The sequence below is a fragment of the Bombina bombina genome, chromosome 2, assembly GCF_027579735.1.
Source record: "Bombina bombina isolate aBomBom1 chromosome 2, aBomBom1.pri, whole genome shotgun sequence".
Lineage (NCBI taxonomy): Eukaryota > Metazoa > Chordata > Amphibia > Anura > Bombinatoridae > Bombina > Bombina bombina.
The window spans coordinates 1,127,237,684-1,127,259,745 of record NC_069500.1 but is presented as its reverse complement, the minus strand read 5'-3'; positions in this window follow the sequence as shown (position 1 = coordinate 1,127,259,745).

Genomic DNA, 22,062 nt, shown 5'->3' with positions numbered 1-22,062 from the left:
TTCATACAAGACAGTAGCCGCAGCTACTCAAAATGAGAACGTGACCGCACAGCTTTGCATTGAACAGGCAGCAGACCCTGTATGTATCAGTGCACACTTGTTTAAGTGTGTAAAGCTGTCCCCTTCTCTCAATCACCTCAAGTGACCGTGTTTGAGAGGATTTCAGTCTGCCACCTCAGAGGTGCAGCAGCGATTGAATGATCTAATGAGCCCACAAGGGCTCAAAAGCCGCATACAGTGCTTAAAACAATGAGCCCCATATCTTCACTTTTTCTTTTAAGCAAGTAGATTGGACATATTTAAAGCTAACACTTTAGCTTCTCAAAGGCATTTATTCACAGAATATTTTCTATATGTTCAAATCCTTCGGCTAAAGTCAAGGTTTAAAGGGACAGTGTAGTCAAAATTAAGCTTTTATAATTCAGTTTGGGCATGCAATTTTAAACAACTTTCTAATTTACTTCTATCATCAAATGTGCTTTGTTCTCCACACTTCAACCGCTTATAACTGCTTTGTGCTGATTATTAAAAAATAAATAAAAAATGCTCATATTAATATATTATTATGAAGAAACCTCAAGCTCACGGTAGCATTAACCAGCCACTTGTAATGGCCGGTTATTTAATGTGCGCCTGAAATGGTAAAATTTGCTTGTAATCTAGCCCTATATCAGCCACTACATTGGGAGGTCTAGGCACGCATGATCTTAAAAGATATCACACGGCTGCATTCCTGCAGTAACTTACAGATAAGTGTACACAAGACCAAAAAAGATTGGTTCACCTAGAGCACTGGTTTCCAACCTTGTCTTCAGGAATCCCCAACAGGCCAGATTTTCAGGATTAAATTGAACGAGAGCAGGTCAATTAACCATGTTTACTAATCAGATGGTAATTTCACCTGTGCTCCAGTTCTGATATCCTCAAAATATGGCCCTTTAGGGAGGCCTGACGACAGGTTTGAAACCAGTGGCCTAAAGCAGATAACTTTTATTACTCAGCTAGGTAGCAACTGTGGGCTCAATATTTCTGGACAATTTTCTGCAAGTGAGAAAATATCTCATAATCTACAAAACTCTTTTGGTGTGGAGATTCTAAAAAGAGGTTTATGATATCTGCAACTCCATTCCTAAATAGCTCAGATATAGATTTTGGCTACAAGCACCAAGAAATAAACAACGTATCCTTAGTCCCTGTATTTGCTGTACTTGACAACTCTAAGATTAAAGACAAATCTGACACTACACATCTAGGAGGTGGTTTATTTTCTACATGGTTCAGGTATTTTCAGCAGCTACATTTTTTAGGTACGCACAAACATTTGAAAAAGGCTCAAGCAAGAGCGGAAATGTCATGGATTTTAATTGGATTAAATAATAGGTATTTTTATTACCATTAGTTCGTGTGAATAAATATATTGAGTTAGTAAATCCATCCCCCAGTACCAGTAGATGGCTACTTGGTGCTAACATGAATGCATTCTAAAACCTAGCAAAAGAAATGCTATCATGGTTTAGAAAAAATAGTGCAAGTATAATGAACATCCTGAAGAAGGGGGCTTTGTAATACCGAAATGTTAATAACCAATTTTTGCAATACTTTTTTAGAAATTCTGAGAGTGCTTCCTTTTCTAAGTCTAAATTAATCAAATAACATAACATTAATAATTGAATAAAGCTTTAAAGAGTCACCTTTGAATATGATGTGTTAATCTTCTACCAGTAATATTACACATATAGGTCTAGATCAGTGGTGTATTTAGGTTTTGTGCTGCTCTAGGCACTCAAAAGTCTGCTGCCCCACCCCCAGGGTTTAGGCATTTTTTTTAGCTATAATTTTTGTTTATTTTTAATGGCAGGTCCAAAATAAATGTTCACCAGGAAGAATATATATATAATATTTATATATATATATATATATATATATATATATATATATATATATATAAATATATACAGGCCAATGTTAGTATATATATATATAGCAAGGGGATGACTTATGACTGCTCCTGCTCATCAAAGAAAATGACTTAAGCCCTTGTCTGTCAGACATATCACACACACATATCACTCTCTCTCCTTAGCTGTCTCCGTTCCCGGCAACCCCCTCTGTGTAGCAGCCATGTGAGTGCTCAGCAGGAGTCTGGAGAGAAACAGACCTAGGTGGATGGGAAGGTTGCTGGTTTTCCTATGGGAAGAGGAGCGGGTCTGCAAGGAGAAAATCCTCAGGTGAAGAGAGCTGCAGGTTCTACCTTGGGGGGGGGGGGGGAGCAAAGGAGTGCAGGCAGTCGCAATTAGTGTGAGTCCCAGAGGGGTATAAAGGGCTCAGGACATGCTCGGCAAACAATAAATGGCCACTTTTTGATGTGACTGCTGTGCCTGTGCAGCTTGAGGCCACATGCCCTGGTACACAAAATGCTTGATGCTTAATCCAGACTTGTACTCATAACTAAATTAATTCAGCTGCCGCTCCCTACAGAGTTTGCAAAAAGTGCCACCCCTAGGGTTGCCACCCGTCCTTTAAAATACGGAATTGTCCCGTATTTGAGATTAAAATAGTGCATTCAGTTTTGAATCGATTTTCTACTAGTAGGGTTGCCAAAGCCATTTTTTTAAAGTCTAATGCCTGGATACCTGCATCCCTTTACTAATATGGCCGCTCATGACTTCAATTCTCATTAAGGTGCATTAGGTCGCTAGGTTACAGACTTTACTAATATGGTCGCTCGGCTCACCACTTCAGTTCCTTCAGTCGCATACTGGGAGGGGTGGGGACCTGGGGTATTAGGACTGGCGCACGCACAATGCAGTCTGCACAGCAGGTCGGTCTCCGATTCAACGTTCCGGTAAGTACCTTGACGTTGTTCTTTGCGTATATCTACTTTCCTTAGCTGTCACATAGGAGTTCACAGATTACGTAGTAGACCTTCCTGACAGCCAGCGGGTTATTGCAAGTGTTTGTGCGATAACCTGGCAGCGTGTTAGTGCAGCTGTGTAAGATACTGAACATATCTGAGTCACGGCTGCACTCATCAGTGGGGTGTTTCATATGACAGGAGTATTTATGTACGGTAGTAGTACTGTCACACTGTATGTACACTGTGTGACTGCTCTCATGCCTTTATTTACACAGACATGCGTATATACACAAGGTGTATTTTACTGTAGACCTACTGACTACTTCATGTATCCTATCTCAGAATATTATATTTTGTTCTTTTAGCCTTGGTCATGTACTAGCTATGTAATAGTTTTATCCATTTAAACAACCTACTCATATGTAATATTTATCATAACAGTTATATTTATATATTTGTGATATATTTATATAATGATCTATTTTGTAGCTCTATCTCTTTAAGCTGTACATAGTTGTTTATTGAAGCGTTTATAAATCCCATTTCTCCAGAATGCAGTTGCATATTGATTTCCTATTGTATCATTTATGTGATTGATATGAATTTGCATGCATTGCCCTCAAGTGTATAGAATAGACATAAGATATGTGATGGGTAACTTATGGCCAGGAGCATGTGGTCCCCATGGTGTGAATTAACCTGTTTAGTTTCTGTAGGAGTAACCCCTGTGTTATCATGTTCTGGTTAGGTCCTTGAAATTATATGAGTTAACTGAAACACTATATTGAGTGATTCACTGCATGTCCTTGGAAGCCAGTAATAAAGATCTGTCTCTAACATTAAAAACATATATCTAAAGCAACAAGTCATCCTCCTACGCTGCATTGATCCAGAAATGGGCAGCCTAAGTATACATCCCCACTTTTCAACAAAAGATACCAAGAGAACAAAGAACTTGATAACAGAAATATTGTGTATTCAGCTATGACGAGATGACCACTTGAGTTGTGATAGAGAGAGACTGAGTGCATCTGTTCACACTGATTTCAATAGCAGATATTTTTTTATAATGTCCATGTATCAATCTTAATATTTTTATGAAAACATGTTTTAAGTTGTGATTTACCACCACTGGCACGTCATCGGGTCTGTGGTCATCGTTGCCCAGAGGGGTGCGGCCCCCGCTGCAGCAGGCGTCCCTTATTTTTCTGTATTGAAGGTGGCAAACCTAGCCACCCCCCTCATCTTCCCCAATTTGCCGTCCTAGGCACATGCCTTGTTGGTCTAGGCCATAAAACGTCCCTGGTCTAGATAAAAGTGGAGTGCAGAAATGTTAGTTCTATTGCGCTTGACAGCAATACATACCACTTTTAGTACTTATATTACATGTTAAAGATATTTAGTCTCATACATGCTAACATCTGCATATGAGGATGTGTAGGTGTGTTCATTCTCTCACATAAATGATTACTATCTAGGTGGTTAAGAATCAAATATATGTAGACATGTAACAAAACACTTTACACATAAATACATATATACACATACACACATATGAATCACAGTCCCACCCCTTAAAATATACCATATCTCTTTAATCCTGCCACTATAACCTTTTTTTATTAATAAACCTTTGTTTCCTAAGTATTACATCTAATTATAACTTAAATCCTTTATTTTATAGCATTTTCATGTGTTGTATTATGTAAACTAGCAAGTTATTATCGTTTACTTCAGGTTTAAAAAAAATCATGAATTTTAAAACGGCATTTTGGATAGCACTCAAGTACAATGATTAACTTGCCGCTTTTATTATGATCACTGTAAGAGTACTATTGAGAGTACTTTATGCACTAGCCATTGAAAGTTTAGTGAACACTAAAATGTTTCAGCCTTGTTAAGATACTTTGATAAAAATGTCAGTGTATAATTCAATCCACAAGGCTGATTGCAGGATAACGCACCATGCGCTATTGTTTGTGCTGCACAAAGTTAGCTCATAGGGCTCCATGTACTAAGCAGTGTAAGCTGCTTTCGAGCCCTTGTGAACTGGTTCGCACATGTGAGCATGCAGCCCGCAGACAGCTGCTTCTTACAATCTCCACCACCTCTGAGTTTGCGGAGAGAAATGACCCTGAACACGCTTGCTTTCGGTGATTAACATGCCCTACTCTCATGCGAGGGAAGTGGATGGCATTACACACTTGCTTGAGTATGTAATGGTACAAATGGGCAACGGACAAAGAGGGACAAGTTTAGAACCTTGTCCTCATGGCATTTTATACTAATATATGTTTTAAATGCATATGTTTTTAAACAGTGGACCCATGTTTAATTATTTAACATAATGTTCATAAAGATATTGTTTCCAAACTTATTTTACCATGGCTGAAATGGCTTAAGTAGAGAAGTTCTATTAATAGAAGTGTTTTTTGCACTTTTATTTAAAAGGATTGGGTCCAGAACAGCTTTTAAAATATATCCTGTGTAAGCATAGGTCAATAATTGAGCATCTGATCCCTTCAGACATTCTGATAACGTGTCTTTCTAAGACTATGGGGCCTATTTACCAAGTGTCTGTCCTTTCAGCAGATCATGTCCGACAGACATTGCTGAATGCCGACAGCATACGCTGTCGGCATTTAACATTGCACATGCAGTTCTGATGAACTGCTTGTGCAATGATGCCCCCCTGCAGATTTGCGGCCAATTGGCCGCTAGCAGGGGGTGTCAATTAACCCGAACGTATACGATTGGGTGGATTGATGTCCACGGCCTCAGAGGCAGCGGAAGAGTTAAGGAGCAGTGGTCTTAACACTGCTGCTTCTTAACTGCTGTTTCCGGCAAACCTGAAGACCCACACAGAAACAAGGGCATCAGGCCCCATGGATTTGTGAAACCCTTGTTTAGAATCATATATATGTAGATATATAACAAAAAAGATCTAAGGTCAATATTTTCGTTAATTCTGTGCATTTTTGTGAGGACATTTTCAAATATAGGTGTGAAATTTTAGCTTTATCAAAATATTTTTTTTTTTACCATTTTATGTATATAATTTTAATGAAAATGCTTTGATTTATATTAAATGTCATTTAAACCATTAGACAGTAGTTAAAGAAAACACTAAACCAGTAATGAGTAAATTAGTATCAGTAAGCTGTTAATTTGAATATATTTACTCCATGAGTTATAGATCCAACACTGACTGTAGCTGCTAAAACTTTATTTCTTGTGTTTTACAGGCTTCCTTAGCAGTGATGAATCCTAATAAGAGAAAAATCACAAGTTAGCAAACGTAGAACACAGTGCTGCCAAGACTGTCCTGTGTGGCTTTTAACAGCTATGAGACAATCTCACCATATGGCAGTCTGAATTGAGAAGGTCTAGAGGTAAATTAAGAGGCAAATTATGAATAGTTAAGTAGGGCATTGAAGGTTGTTCTCATCAAATACTTTTACTAAGATGTGAATGTTAAATGTGAATGATGTTTAGAGTATAGTAACAGTTTTAGAGATGGAGGAATAAAAAACTATAGGTTCTACAGTATGTATTTTAAAAATGTAATCCCAAAAATGATTAAATATATATCACAACTTAATATATTATAATAAAACACACTCATAATATTTAACTGCTATAGAATATGAGGTATTTGTAGTCTACAAGGTAGACGCAGTAAGCCCATGCTCCTTCTTAGACCCTTTCTCAATCTCCATGGTGGAGAGAAGGGGGGGATTTATCTTCTTATAAAGTCCAATCAGAAATATGTAAAGGACCCAAGGTGATTTATTTTTGCAACTTCTTATAACCGGTCTTTCTTAATTTGTGTTTGCTGGCTAGAATCAGTGAGTATGCGCAGCAAGGCCTCCAAAGCTGCATGTGCAGCCTTATAAATGAAGCCCTGTGAATGTACTCACAGTTCAGTAAATTATAAAGAAAACACTGCAAAGGAGCATTGTTGAACTTATATTTGGTTGGTGTTATAAACAAGCCCTACCAAATGTATATATAAATACTTTAAAATGCATACTTTCTTTGGTGTTATTAGCCACTCAGGTAGGCACAAGCATTTAAAACTGAACCTCTATTAATTTATTTTAGAATCCAAAGATATCTGTGGAGATACAAATCATTGTTTATAGCTTAAATTAGCTTTCATTACCTTATGTTAATATTTGTTATTAATAAATCATAAGGTATAAACCCCCTATTCCGTCTTCCGCAGTCTAGTCATAACCTTAAATAAATAGACATGACACCTTGTCGGGAGAAAGACCGGTCACGGTCACGTTTATTCAATAAACGATTAACCTGTGGCACTGGCTAATATCTTTATTATTATTAGTCACTCAAACATATATTAACTCAAACTTGAAAAATCAAGTTCGTCATAAATAATAACCGATGGCGGCATCTAACCCTAACCTAACCCCTACCAGCAGATGGACAAGGCCCCTTTCGGTGTTTGCAGCATGAGACCCGGCTGTTCAGGCCCAATGGAACAGAGAGAGAGAGAGCTGTGATGTTTTAGAGCTCTTCGGTCTGCTTCCGCAAGGGAGAGGACCCCTAGGCCGGCACCTAGTGGGCATACCCCCTCCACTTTTTTAGACCGTCACTCTTCTCTCCCTGTGCCCGCTCCCCAGGGCCTTGACCACCCACCACAAGAGCCAGACATCCTCTTGCCACCACCCAAGCCAACAGGCCCCTATTACCTACAAATTAACCAAGTAACATCATGTTCATATAAACAACCATCAAAATATTTTTTTTTATTTTTTTTATTATTAACATACCTATTAACATTTTTTTTTTTAATATCAACTTTAACAGTTCACTCCTTATGTCCTTCATGAACAAGTCCAGCCCAACATCCGTTAGATGGACCCCATCAGGGCGAAATAGGTCCTTTTTGTCGGCTGTAATAGCATTGTGCCTTATTACAAAGCCACCCAAAGCCATGACCATCCTACCCATCTCCCTATTCACTTTTTTTCTAACATTGTAGGCTGCTTTCTGGGTCACTATGTATCTCCACTGCAGCCGCGCAACCACATTGGACCATCCCAGCCTCACATTTGAGCCAGGTGTGCACCCATTTCAAACCGTCCGCCATCCTCCTAATGAGGTCCAAAGCGGGCACCAAACCCAAATCGTTCCCCCCCAAATGCAGCACAAGGATGTGCGGCTGCCCTTACTTCTTGTGCGCTTCTTGCAGAAGTCCTGGCAATTCTGCCCATGTCAGGCCCCTACGCCCTAACCATCGGAGGTTTGCCCTGGACGTTGGAAATCCAAGCTGCTGACCTTCCGGTGATCGCAACGCCCTGATGGATGCCCAGTGGATAAAAGAATGCCCTACTATCCACACACGAACTGGAGGGGAAGTCACACCTATCATACCTGGCAAAACATGAGTAACCCCCATTAACCCAATACGCCAATAATCCTATACAGACCCCACAGGTCATTCCCCCCAAGAGGTAAACTGATAAACCCATTCATATAGTAGGTTTTGTCCCTACCCCAAAACCCCTTTCTGTCCAATAATTTGAATTTTTTTTTTTTTTTATATGTCCTGGGTTGGCCAGATGTACGTTTTATAGCGCCCTGACTTTCATCTCCCTAAACATTTAATATCCTGAATAGAAGCCCCACGCGCCACCGTGCTAGTAGCTGCTCCTCTCTGGATCCAGACCCACCCCCTCAGTCACCTTGGCGAGCACCCTACGGAACTGGAACACTGACAAGGCGCTGCCATCCTCATGCACCAGGAACTGTTGTGAGCCTACCGGCCTAACTTTACTAAAATCTTCAACGCAGCGCACAGGACAACATTCTTGGAAGTCATGCTTCGGCAATGACAGCCATGACCCCTTGCCCTCCTGGTCTGTCTTAGACCGAGGTACTAGCAAGAGCAGCCCCCCATCCTCCCTTCAGATGTGGCTCGCACCGATTCCTCCCAAACCATTCCTCCTGGAAGATGCTACCAACTCTCCTAGACGTAGCGCTCCCACGAATGCTAAAGCAAAAGCCGCCCGGAAAAGCAATTTTTTATACTCTGACGAGCAGACCTTGTCCAGTTCCAAAGCCAACTGTCTTAAGCGAAGTGGCGTGATAGGTTTCCTTTGGTCGGGGGTCCATCCTACCCTACCCTTTCAGCACCTGCCTAACTAAAAATGATCTGGAATAATCCGCATTCCCCAGTACTTTATTTATGAAAGCTACGGCTGACAGTCTGCTCCCTGCCCCTACTTTGCTAACCCCTGCCTCAAAGCTGCTAGCCAATCCAGCACCAGTACCTGTGACGCCTGCTGCACCTGAACACCTCTCTGATGACAGAAAGCCTCCCATCTTTTCCAATGGCCCATGTATGCTGTCCAGGTCTTCGGCACCAGAGATGCTCTGATTAAGGGGAGGATGCTTGTCCAACCTTTAAAAGCTGCCAAAGAAAGATAGGGCACGTTAAACCCTTTTCTGCCGCCATGGGCACTTCTTTCCTAAACTGCTCCCAATTAAATCGAGAGAATGCATGCATCTGCTATTACGTTCTGCACTCCCGGGACGTGCATGGCGGTGAAGCAAATGTTGAGCTGCAAGCAGCACAACACCAAGTGCCTCAAGTAAATCACTACCCCTGGTGAGGAAGCGGACAATCTGTTAATGGTGTACATCACACTCATATTGTCCGTCCAGAACACCACTGACCTATTTGCTAATCATCGCCCCCAAATTTCTATGGCCACCACTATAGGAAAAAGTTCCAATAATATCCGATTTCTTGTCAGGCCTTCGGTTATCCATTCCGGGGGCCATGAAGCAGCGCTCCATTCCCCATCCATGTATGCACCGTACCCAAAACCGCCTGCCACATCCGTAAATAGGTGCAGCTTCTGGTTTGACACTGGCTGGTCCCTCCATAGGCAGACCCCATTGAAGTGAACCAAGAACCAATCCCATACGTCAAGGTCTTCCTTTACCTCGGGTGTGACCGCGGCACCTGACTTGGCCCACTGGCCCTTTCAGTTTGGCCTCTAGGCGACGGTTAAAAACCCTGCCCATTGGGATGGCCCGTCCAGCGAAGTTAAGGAGGCTGAGCAGCGACTGGACCTCCTCAAGCGCGACCCTGACCTCCCCGCCTACTTTCAGCACCAGCTGCAGCATCCGGGACACCTTGTCCTCTGGCAGGCGACACACTGACCTCACCGTGTCAATCTCTATACCCAGGAATGTGAGGCAGGTACACGGACCTTGCGTCTTATCGTCTGCAAGCAATACCCTGAACCTCATCATCATGTCCTGCATTACCTCCATTAGCATTGCAAACTCATTTGTACCTGCTCTCCCAACTAACAGAAAATCATCTAGGTAATGGGCCACCGACCCACCCCCAGATGCCCTCTGTACCATCCAGTGAAGGAAGGAACTGAAGCACTCAAATAGTGAACAGGACAGGGAACATCCTATGGGTAAGCAACTGTCCATGAAGTATGCCCCCTCGAACTTCATCCCCATCAGCCTGAAGGCAGACGGGTGTAAGGGCAGAAGTCAAAAAGCGACTCAATGTCCAGCTTTGCCATTAGGGCCCCCGGGCCACAGGCTTGCACTATTTCCAATGCATCGTCAAATGATTGATAGTGTACCAAGCTGAGCTCCGGGTCTATGGCATCATTAACTGATGCCCCTTTTGGAAATAACAGGTGGTGTATTAACCTGAATTTACCTGCCTCCTTTTTTGTCACCACCTCCAGAGGCAAGACCACAAGGTCTGCAAAAGGTATGGCCACAAACGGGCCAGCCGCCCTGCCCAATGCAACTTCCTTAGCCAATTTATCCCTGACCACTTGTGGAAACTCATATGCCGTCTTTAAATTCCTATGTACTGAAAACCCCACCACCTTGCCCAGCACTGGGATTTTAAAACCCCCTTCCAACCCTGACCAGAGCAACCTTGCGGCATCCCTGTCTGGGTAGTGTGCTAGCCATGTTCCCATGGCCTCCGGTTTAAGCGGCATTGGTGCCCTTGACACACACTCCCGGCTTAGGACCAGGTCTATCCTGTCCCTGCTCCTTCCTTTTGCCGCATTTAACACCCGGATGTGGCCCACTACAGTGTTTGCAAATGTGCCGAAAGGAACAACTGCTCCCCCTATCACAATGCCTGTCTTGAAATTTCCAGCATTCCCTACCCCGCCTTTTTTGGCATGTTCCGGGACGTACTGGTCCTTGACAAACCACCACCGGTGAGGGAGAACCCCTCTTTAACCCCAATTTGGACCACAGGTGCAGGTCCTGTGTCCCAAAATGCAACAAAGGATTGCCACCATTTTCCTGTGGAAGGCCATGTCATAGTCATGCCATGCCCCTTCCTTGAATCTTGTGTGGATATCCTCTATGGTATCCTGATACTTGAACAAGTTATGCCCCTGTAGGGGCCACCTATCCACATAGCACGCTGCCAGAACCCTGAATCATTTCAACCATTCTTCATAGGTCTCTGGCATGCGCACTTTCTTATGGCCTGCACCATCCGCCACCCTCTCCTTCACTCTGTACACGTCCAGCGAGAGATCAAATACGTTTACCTATCGCCCCTCCTGGATTTTCTTAATGATCTTCTGCTTAAGATGACCATACAGAGAGTGCAGTAAACAGGGGTATGTATCCCCTTGTGCTGCCACCTTCCTTGGGACCTGGCCCAAGGGCTGCGTGGCACCCCCCAGTACTGACTGCCTCATGGGCCCGTCCCCCCAGCCCAGGAGCCCCTGCTCTCGCTTTCTCCTGACCAGCCGCCAACTTTTTGATCTACCTAAACATCCTCCGCTGCCCCTTACCCACTAGGCCTAAGTTCTTTCCCGCTCTCCGAGCCTGACCCGCTAGTGGATGACCCTGTGTCAGCGTGTGTTATGTCAGGTGCATAATACTCACTGTTCACCGCTTGTACTCCTTCCTTTGAGGCCTGTGGTGCTGCGACCGTCTCAGCCTGTTGCTCCCTGCTTGTTCCTGCAACCACCAATGCTCCTGCTCTTCCGGTTGCCATTGCCGACGCCGCTCTTTCGCGTGCCTGTGGCAACAAAACACTTTGGGGAGTACTCTGAGTTGCGAATGAGGCCCCAACTGGGCCACACACATTCTTCTCCCCCTGTTCCTGCCCCGCATTCACACCAAAAGCAGTCGCCACAGTCCTCCTTATCAGCTCCTCCTTCCCATACCCCTCCCGGGCGTGCACAGTTAACCCAGGAGAGGCTTGGTGCCTGCCTCCCTCACACAGTGCAGCCTCCACTGCTCTCCTAATAACATCCTCAGATATTCCCCCAGCTTGCGCCACCATCCCAGCTCCCTGGCCTCCCTGAGGCCTACACACATACTCCGCATGCGCACTGTGCACTCTTGCGCCCTCATGTGCATCATATGAGCAATAATGCGTTATCCTCGCATTTTCCACCTGAAGCCACCTGGACTCATTTCCTCCATATGTGCCCACGCTACCTCAATGACTTCCGCCGTTCCGGGTGGACCCTGTGTGTCTCCTATCTCCATTTGAGCGCTTGCTACCCTGGGGCCTGTGCGCCCCCTTGCTACACTCCTCGGGCCTTCCGCCCCCCCGACCACATATACACCAGTTCCACTTTTAGGTAAGTCCCTTGGGCCCCACTGACCTACGCTCTGCCCCTTGTGGCCGCATTCGCGATGCGGAGACTCCCCAACCTACCTGGGGTGCTCCGGTCGCGTGAGCCGCTTGCCTTCTCATGGCTCCTCCCCCCAAGATTGCGGCCGCGCTCCTCCTCATTCCAAGATCCCAAGGTAGAGGAGTCACGAGAGCCGCCATGCGGACTAGGCTGCGACCCGCCATCTTCACCACCAACCCCTGGGGCCTCCAGACCCTGCACAGATCCCGTCTGACCCATCATCAGTGCCAGGGACTGTGCAAGGGCCCAGACAGCCACCAATGGGACCTGGGACAAATCTGGCATCGGGTGGGCCGAAACCCCCACTGCATGAGCCCCTTGCCCTGCCTGACTAACTGCCCTGACTTGGGAACAAAATGGGGTGTCTTGGGAACTTAATTGGGGGTCCACATTTAGCACAGGGGGCTGCCTGACAGGGCCTAGGCCTACCACTTCCACCTCACTCCTCTGCACTTGCACCCTGGGGCCTGCCTCAGCACCCACCACCCTCTTGCCCTTATTAAAATTTTTCCTTGAGGGTGTTTTCTGGGTGGTGGGGGGTACCACCTCATCCGACTGATGATCCTCTCTCTCTGCTTTGCAGGTCCCTTCTTCCTAGCAGTCATCTCCACCACTTCACGGTATCTCTTCGGTGGCAACGCCTTCCTACTGGCCCTATCCATCATCCAAGCTCAGCACAGGACACAAAGAAACTTTCTCCTTGAAGTCTGGAACAGGAAGAGGCCAGTTACACTGCTGCAGGACCCTATAAAAGTAAGCACAAACACCCGCCTCCACACTTGCAACATTGTGACAACACAATCTAGCATCCTCCAGACTTCAAGTTGGTAATCCCTTAGTGTTGTTCCAGTCCCACTAGAGGGCCCTCCACTATCACAGGTAACTTAAATTTGAAGAAAAAAAGAAAGGTTTTCAACAGACCCAAAATTCCTGAGAAAACCTTAAGGAAACTTTTTTTTATAGTTTTTGGAATACTGATGTTGCTCTGTCTCCATGCAAGGTATAGGGAATGTAATCATTCCTCAGATGCATTTTAAAACCTTGTTAAAAAATTGTTATTTGGGGTATCATATGAATTAGAATTGGTTTAACTGTGAAAACCCCATTAAAAGCCAGGCAATTATATTCACAAGGGAATTTTGAATGTTTAGAATTTGGTCTTGGGTTGGAAAGGCCAAAACCTCTGAGAAGTCACCTGTAGAGATGATATTTATGAATATTTAAACTCTTGCATCACAGTTTTATGATATGATTTCTTTTAGAGATACAAATTTGTTTCCATATTGAGATGAAAGGATAAAGTTAGAGAAGAAATTCCCATTTTCTTCTTTATCACAATATTCAGATACAAAAAGAGGAGTGATTGGCAACAAAATATTAAGTACTAGTCCTAAAGCTCATGCACAAGGGCCATTTCTTGCAGTACAGTGGTTCCACCAGTTGTTCTCTCTCTCCCTCGCTTTTGCTCTGTCTCTCCCCCCCTCTCTTTTTCTCTCTCTCTCCCCCCTCTCTTTTGCTCTCTCTCTCTCCCTCCACCCTATCTCTTTTGCACTCTGTCTCCCCCTCTCTCCCCCTCTCTTTTTCTCTCGCTCCCCCTATTTTCGGCTTTCTCTATCTCTCCCCCTCTATTTTGCTCTCTCTCTCCCCCCTTTCTTTTGCTCTCTCTCTCTCACCCTCTCTTTTGCTCTCTCTCCCCTCTGTTTTGCTCTTTCTCTCTCCCCCTCTCTTTTGCTCTCTCTCTCTCCCCCTTTCTTTTGCTCTTTCTCCCCCCTCTATTTTGCTCTCTCCCCCTCTCTTTTGCGCTCTCTCTCTGTCCCCTCTCTTTTGCTCTCTCTCACACCTCTCTTGTGCTCTCTCTCCCCCTCTTTTTTGCTCTCTCCCCCTTTCTTTTGCTCATTCTCACCCCCTATCTTTTGCCCTCTCTCTCCCCCTATCTTTTGCTCTCTCTCTCCCCCTCTATTTTGCTCTCTCTGTCCCCTCTCTTTTTCTCTCTCCCCCTCCTCTCTTTTGTTCTCTCTCCCCCTCTCTTTTGCTCTCTCTCCCCCTCTCTTTTGCTCTCTCTGCCCCCTCTCTATGTCCCTCTCTGTCCCCTCTCTTTGGCTCTCTTTTCACCCTCTTTGGCTCTCTCTCCTCCTCCTCCCTTTTGCTCTCTCTGCCCCCTCTCTTTTTCTCTCTCTCTCCCCCTCTCTTTTGCTCTCCCCCCCTCTTTGGCTCTTTCTCACCCCCTCTTTGGCTCTCTCCTCCCTCTCTTTGGCTCTCTCCCCCCCCCCCTCTTTGGCTCTCTCTCCCCCCTTTTTGGCTCTCTCTACCCGCTATTTGGCTCTCTCTCCCCCCTCTTTTGCCTCTCTCTTGCAGCCATGGCCACTCCCGGCCGTCCACACCACCATTGCGGGGCCACACCCCATCACCACGCTCCCTAGGCCACGCCCACCAGACCACACCCCCATTGCAACGTCTCATCTGGGCATGCCCCTCGTCACTCCCGGTCACGCCCCCATTGCGGCGCTCCCGAAGGCCATGCAACAACACCTCTGTTGTCAGGATTCTTAAGGCTGGGTGTGTTTGACCTTGCGCAAACTCTACTGTGCATGACAGCTTTGGACAAACACACTTGGCCTTCTTGTGTGAACCTTTTTCCACTGCCAGTGGAAACTTAGTGTAACTTAAAGTGAAGGTAAATTCTCCCCTTTTTAAAATCAGATCTGGAGATATTTTAGATGGAGTTTAATTCATAATATGTAATAAAGATGCACTGTAACTTACTATTTAATATAGTTATGAAATTCAAATACCCCGAGCTTCCCGCCCACTTCAAAAGTCAATTTTTCTCTGAGCTATGGGTTTGAATTGTTGTCCAATCAGAGCTCTAGCCATTGTTGTAGCTAGAGCATTGAAACTGAAATGCTAGCTCAAGAGAAATTTACTTTTGAAGTGGGCGGCAGAACGAGCACAGGGGTATTAGAATTTCATATCTATATTACAAAGTAAATTATAGTGCATCTTCATTACAACTGATGAATGAGACTCCATCTAAAATATTAGTAACATTCCAGATCTGATTTTAAAAAGGGGATAGTTTACCACCACTTTAATAAACTGCTAATTTTTAGCAAAGCTGTACGAAGGGTAGATTCTACTTTGCTAGGAGTAGGTTACCAAAGTGTGTACAGTTACATTTATTGCATCCCCATATCTGATGTCTTATTAAGAAGAACTAGATCAATAATTGGTGTGAACTCACTGTATACTTAATCATTTAGACAGTACTAAATCAATAATCTAAAATTATTTTCTTAGCATAAAATTAAGTTGTATAATTGTCATCAATTCAAAGACCGTTATCAGAAATTCTTAGTTTTTAAGTAGTAAAAGGTACATGTGTTATTTGAAGCAACTATTTTAAAAGGCTAATAAATGTCCCATTATGGAAAATGTAATTATATGTACTTACCCCCATACTACTTTTCTTTTCATGCATACCCTACAGCTAAGGGCGCGATCCGATATACGGCGCAGGTTTCGGCGCAAGCGTGGAAACCTGTGCCGCCCATAGTTTCAGCTCGCAACTCGAGCTATCACATATACGGCGCCGTCAGATGCTAAAGTGCCGTAAGTCTGACAAACTAGCGATGTCCAGAAATCTGCGTAAGTACAAATTTCTGGAGTCGCCAGTGACTTACGGCACTTTAGAAACTGCAGTCACCTAAAAAAACTTACTAAAATATAAAATCACCCGTAACTGTCTAACACGCCTCCCAAACATAGCCCGACACGTATACCCCTCTATCCGCAATCCCCCCTCTCAATCCTAACAATAAATGTATTAACCCCTAAACTGCCGCTCCCGGACCCCACCGCCAGCTACATTAACTATATTACCTCCTAATATGATCCCCCTACACCGCCCCCACCTATTTTATCTATATTACCCCCTAATGTGAGCCCAATACCCCGTCGCCACCTACATTACATGTACTACCCCCTAATCTGACCCCCTTACACCGCCGCGACCTATATTAAATGTCTAACCCCCTAATGTGTTCCCCCTACACTGCCGCCACCTACATTAAAATTATTACTCCCTAATGTGAGCCCCCTACCCCGCCGCCATCTACATTAAAATGATTACCCCCTAATGTGAGACCCCTACCCCGCCGCCACCTATTTTAACTACATTACCCCCTAATCTAATCCCCATACACCCCCACCACCTATATTAAAATGATTAACCCCTAATATAATCCCCCTACACCGCCGCCACCTATAATAAATGATTGACCTCTAATCTAATCCCCCTACACCACCGCCACCTATAATAAATGTATTACCCCCTAAAATACTAAAATATCCCTACCCTAAACTAAATTGCAAATAGCCCTGAAAAGGGCCTTTTGCGTGGCATTGCCCCAAAGTAACCAGCTCTATTACCAGCCCTTAAAAGGGCCTTTTGCTGGGCATTGCCCCAAAGTAACCAGCTCTATTACCAGCCGTTAAAAGGGCCTTTTGCGGGGCATTGTCACAAAGTAATCAGCTCTTTTACCTGTAATCTAACCCCCCTACACCGCCGACCACTTATATTAAATATATTAACCCCTAATCTAATCCCCCTACACCGCCGCCAGCTATATTAAATATATTAACCCCTAATCTGACCCCCCTACACCGCCGCCACCTATATTAACCCTAATTATATTAGGGTTAATATAGTTAATATAGTTATTATATTATATATATTATTAATATAGTTAATAATAAATATAGTTATTATATTATATATATTAACTATATTAACCCTATCTAACCCTAACACCCCTAACTTAATTATTATTGCAATAAATCTAAATAATATTAATCTTATTAAATAAAATATTCCTATTTAAAACTAAATACTTACCTATAAAATAAACCTTAAGATAGCTACAATATAATTAATAATTACATTGTAGCTATTTTAGGGTTTATATTTATTTCACAGGTAACTTGGTATTTATTTTAACTAGGTACAATAGCTATTAAATAGTTAATAACTATTTAATAGCTACCTAGTTAAAATAATTACCAATTAACCTGTAAAATAAATACTAACCTAAGTTACAAATACACCTACACTATCAATAAATTAATTAATTAAACTACAATTATCTAAACTAAAATATAATTAAATACACTAAACTAAATTACAAAAGAAAACAAACACTAAATTACAAAAAATTAAAAAAGATTTTTAAGCTAATTACACCTAATCTAAGCCCCCTAATAAAATAACAAAGCCTCCCAAAATAAAAAAATGTCCCTACCCTAAACTAAATTACAAAAAGTAATCAGCTCTATTACCAGCCCTTAAAAGGGCCTTTTGTGGGGCATTGCCCCAAAGTAATCAGCTCTTTTACCTGTGAAAAAAAGAACAACCCCCCAATTACAACCCACCACCCACACACCCCTACTCTAAAACCCACCCTATCCCCCTTAAAAAAACCTGTCTAACCCCCAAGTGCTCCTTACCTGTCCTGAAGACAGGCGAAGAAGGTCCTGTTCCAGACGGAGAAGTCTTCTTCCAGGCAGCGACCTCTTCTTCCAGGAACCAGCTGGCGCGGAGCGGAGGAGTTGAAGACCTATGACCGTGGAGCTGAAGACCGTCCTCTCTGGAACTGAAGACCGGCAATGCAGGAACTGAAGATCGGCAACGCTGGAACTGAAGACCGGAGCCATGGAGCGTGGAGGATCCTCTTCATACAATTGTCGCCATACACTGAATCGGAATTCAAGGTACGCGATTAAAAATGGCGTCCCTTTAATTCCTATTGGCTGATTTGAGCCTTCAAATTCAAATCAGCCAATCGGATGAAAGCTACTTTAATTCTATTGGCTGATTTGAATAGCCAATAGAATAAAAGCTACTGTAATTCTATTGGCTGATTAGAATAGCCAATAGAATTACAGTAGCTCTTATTCTATTGGCTATTCAAATCAGCCAATAGAATTAAAGTAGCTTTTATCCAATTGGCTGATTTGAATTTGAAGGCTCAAATCAGCCAATAGGAATTCAAGGGACGCCATTTTTAATCGCGTACCTTGAATTCTGATTCAGTGTACAGCGGCGATCGTATGAAGAGGATCCTCCACGCTCCATGGCTCCGGTCTTCAGCTTCAGCGTCGCCGATCTTCAGTTCCTGCATCGCCAGTCTTCAGTTCCAGAGAGGACGGTCTTCAGCTCCGCGGTCATCAGTCTTCAACTCCTCCGCTCCGCGCCAGCTGGTTCCTGGAAGAAGAGGTCGTCGCCTGGAAGAAGACTTCTCCGCCTGGAACAGGACCTTCTCCGCCGGTCTTCAGGACAGGTAAGAAGAACTTGGGGGTTAGACTTAGGTTTTTTTAAGGGGAGATAGGGTGGGTTTTAGAGTAGGGGTGTGTGGGTGGGTTGTAATGGGGGGGTTGTTCTTTTTTTTCACAGGTAAAAGAGCTGATTATTTTGGGGCAATGCCCCACAAAAGGCCCTTTTAAGGGCTGGTAATAGAGCTGATTACTTTTTGTAATTTAGTTTAGGGTAGGGACATTTTTTTTATTTTGGGGGGCTTTGTTATTTAATTAGGGGGCTTAGATTAGATGTAATTAGCTTAAAATTCTTGTAATCTTTTTTTATTTTTTGTAATTTAGTGTTTGTTTTTTTTGTAATTTAGTTTAGTGTATTTAATTATATTTTAGTTTAGATAATTGTAGTTAATTAATTTATTGATAGTGTAGGTGTATTTGTAACTTAGGTTAGGATTTATTTTACAGGTAAATTGGTAATTATTTTAACTAGGTAGCTATTAAATAGTTATTAACTATTTAATAGCTATTGTACCTAGTTAAAATAAATACCAAGTTACCTGTAAAAAAATATAAACCCTAAAATAGTCACAATATAATTATTAATTATATTGTAGCTATCTTAAGGTTTATTTTATAGGTAAGTATTTAGTTTTAAATAGGAATATTTTATTTAATAAGATTAATATTATTTAGATTTATTGCAATAATAATTAAGTTAGCGGTGTAGGGGGATTACATTAGAGGGTAATAATTTTAATGTAGGTGGCAGCGGTGTAGGGGGATCACATTAGGGGGTTAGACATTTAATGTAGGTGGCGGCGGGGTCCGGGAGCGGCGGTTTAGGGGTTAAACACTTTATTAGGGATTGCAGCGGGGGATTGTGGTTGACAGGTAGATAGACATTGCGCATGCGTTAGGTGTTAGGTTTTATTTTGCAGGCAGTTTAGGGAGCTACGGGGCTCCAATACTCAGCGTAAGGCTTACTACGCCTGCAATTTGTGGCGAGGTGAAAATGGAGTAAGATTTCTCCATTTTGCTACGTAGGTCCTTACGCTGTATATTGGATACCAAACTGCGCTGGTTTGGTATACTTGTCTATGGGCCAAAAAACTACGGCCGAAGACAGAAATATACGAACGTAACTTCTAGGTTACGCCGTATATAGGATACCAAACCAGCGCAAAATTTGGCGTCGCCAGCTTTTGCGGGCGATGCTGCATATTGGATTGGGCCCTAGATGCCTTCATTTTATTTATTTATTTATATATTTCCTTTATTAGTTTATTAACAAAAAATACATTTAAAAGTAAAAGATAAAGTATTATAAATCACTATACATTTAGACATACATGTCTTTTTGCACAATACATATAATCAAATTCTGTAAAACAAAGTGAGTAAGGAGCAGGGGTTATTCTCGGATCTTCTCGATTGGAGGGGGGGGAGAATATAATCTCGAATTATACCTATCAGGCTCATCCTTGTTCTCTCTTTCACTCATTTGGTTATTTTGTATCTTATTATCTGAGCATAGCTCCTAGTCTTTTTATATTAACCCTTCATATATTTTATTTTGTGTTTCCCGGTTAAGTGTTTTTATATAATATTCCCATTTATTTAAGAATGCCGTCTTTTTCGTTTTTGTATCTCCTAAAACATCATACTTTTCTATTATTAATTGCTGCCATACTTTATTCTTAAGATTGGCTAACCCCGGGTAATTTTCTCTCTATCCATAGTTTAGTGATTAGATTCTGGGTTGTTTGTTTAGCTAGTTTCACACTATAGATTAATTGTTCTTTTAAATTATCCATCCAGTTATTTTTCTCCACTATTTTACTGCAGTTTCTCTCAGATGACATATTTACTAATTTATTATAGATATAAGTCAATCTATAGTTTCCTTTCTCATAATTCTCACAAAGTTCGGTTATTTGAATTTTACAACAATTATTTTTTGAGTATCGCAGTACTTTTTTTAGATATGATTTTATCTGATGGTAATATAAGTAATTATCGATTTTAACTTCATATTTATCATATATATCTTGGGTCGAATAGACCTTATTATTGCAATTATGTAGTAGGTCCCCAATTTTATTATTTCCATATTGCCCCCATTTACTAAATGGATAAGAGTTCCCCCTTTGAAATTTAGGGTTGCCTGCAATGGGTAAATACCGGGTATACTTATAATTTACACCTAAAGTTCTACTTATTAATTTCCATATTGCCAGGGAGTCTCGAAATACAATATGATTTTTATTATCCTTAGGGATTTCAGCCGTTTCTGCATGTACTAGATATGCAGTTGTTATAGGTTTAATCATCTCTTGTTCAATTTCCAAATTAATGTATTTCTCTACTCCTGTTGTCCACTCTAGACTATATCTTGCTAAAGCCGCCCAGTTGTAATATTTTATATTTGGGAGGCCCCATCCCATTTTTGTTGTTGGCATTTGTAGCTTTGAGATGCTAATTCTTGATTTATTCCCCTTCCATAAAAATCCTCTGATTGCCTTATCCAGTAGTTTAAGGTCTTTAGCTGGAATTCTTAGTGGGAGCATATGTATAGGGTATAATAGCTTTGGAATAATGGACATTTTAATAATATGAATTCTACCCGTCAAATTTAAGTTAAAATTGGTCCATATTTTAAGATCTTTCATTATATTCCTAATTATTAATGGAAAATTAAGATCATATATTCAATTAGGATCATTAGATATTTTTATTCCTAGGTATGTCATGGATTCTGTGATTTCGTCAAACATGTACTTTTTATCCTTCCCCCTTTTACAGAGCCATAATATGTGATTTTTGTATATTTATTTTATAACCTGAGTTATACCCAAATAAGATGATATTCTCTAAGATCTGGTCTATATAAATTTCAGGGTCTGATACATATAACAGTAGATCATCTGCAAACAGTGCAATTTGTAGATAAGTTTTCTCTATCCATATACCAGGTAAGCTCTTTTTTAATAGATGTAAAAGTGGTTCCAAGGCTATATTGAATAAAAGCGGGGAGAGGTGGCATCCCTGGCGTGTGCCTCTATATAGTTGAATTGGGGAAGATGCAATACCATTAATACAAATATATGCATCTGTTGGCGTATAGATAGCTTTAATGAATTCAAGAAACTTTCCTTCAATATTACCCTTTCCCATGGTATAAAACAGATGACCCCACTCCACTCTGTCGAA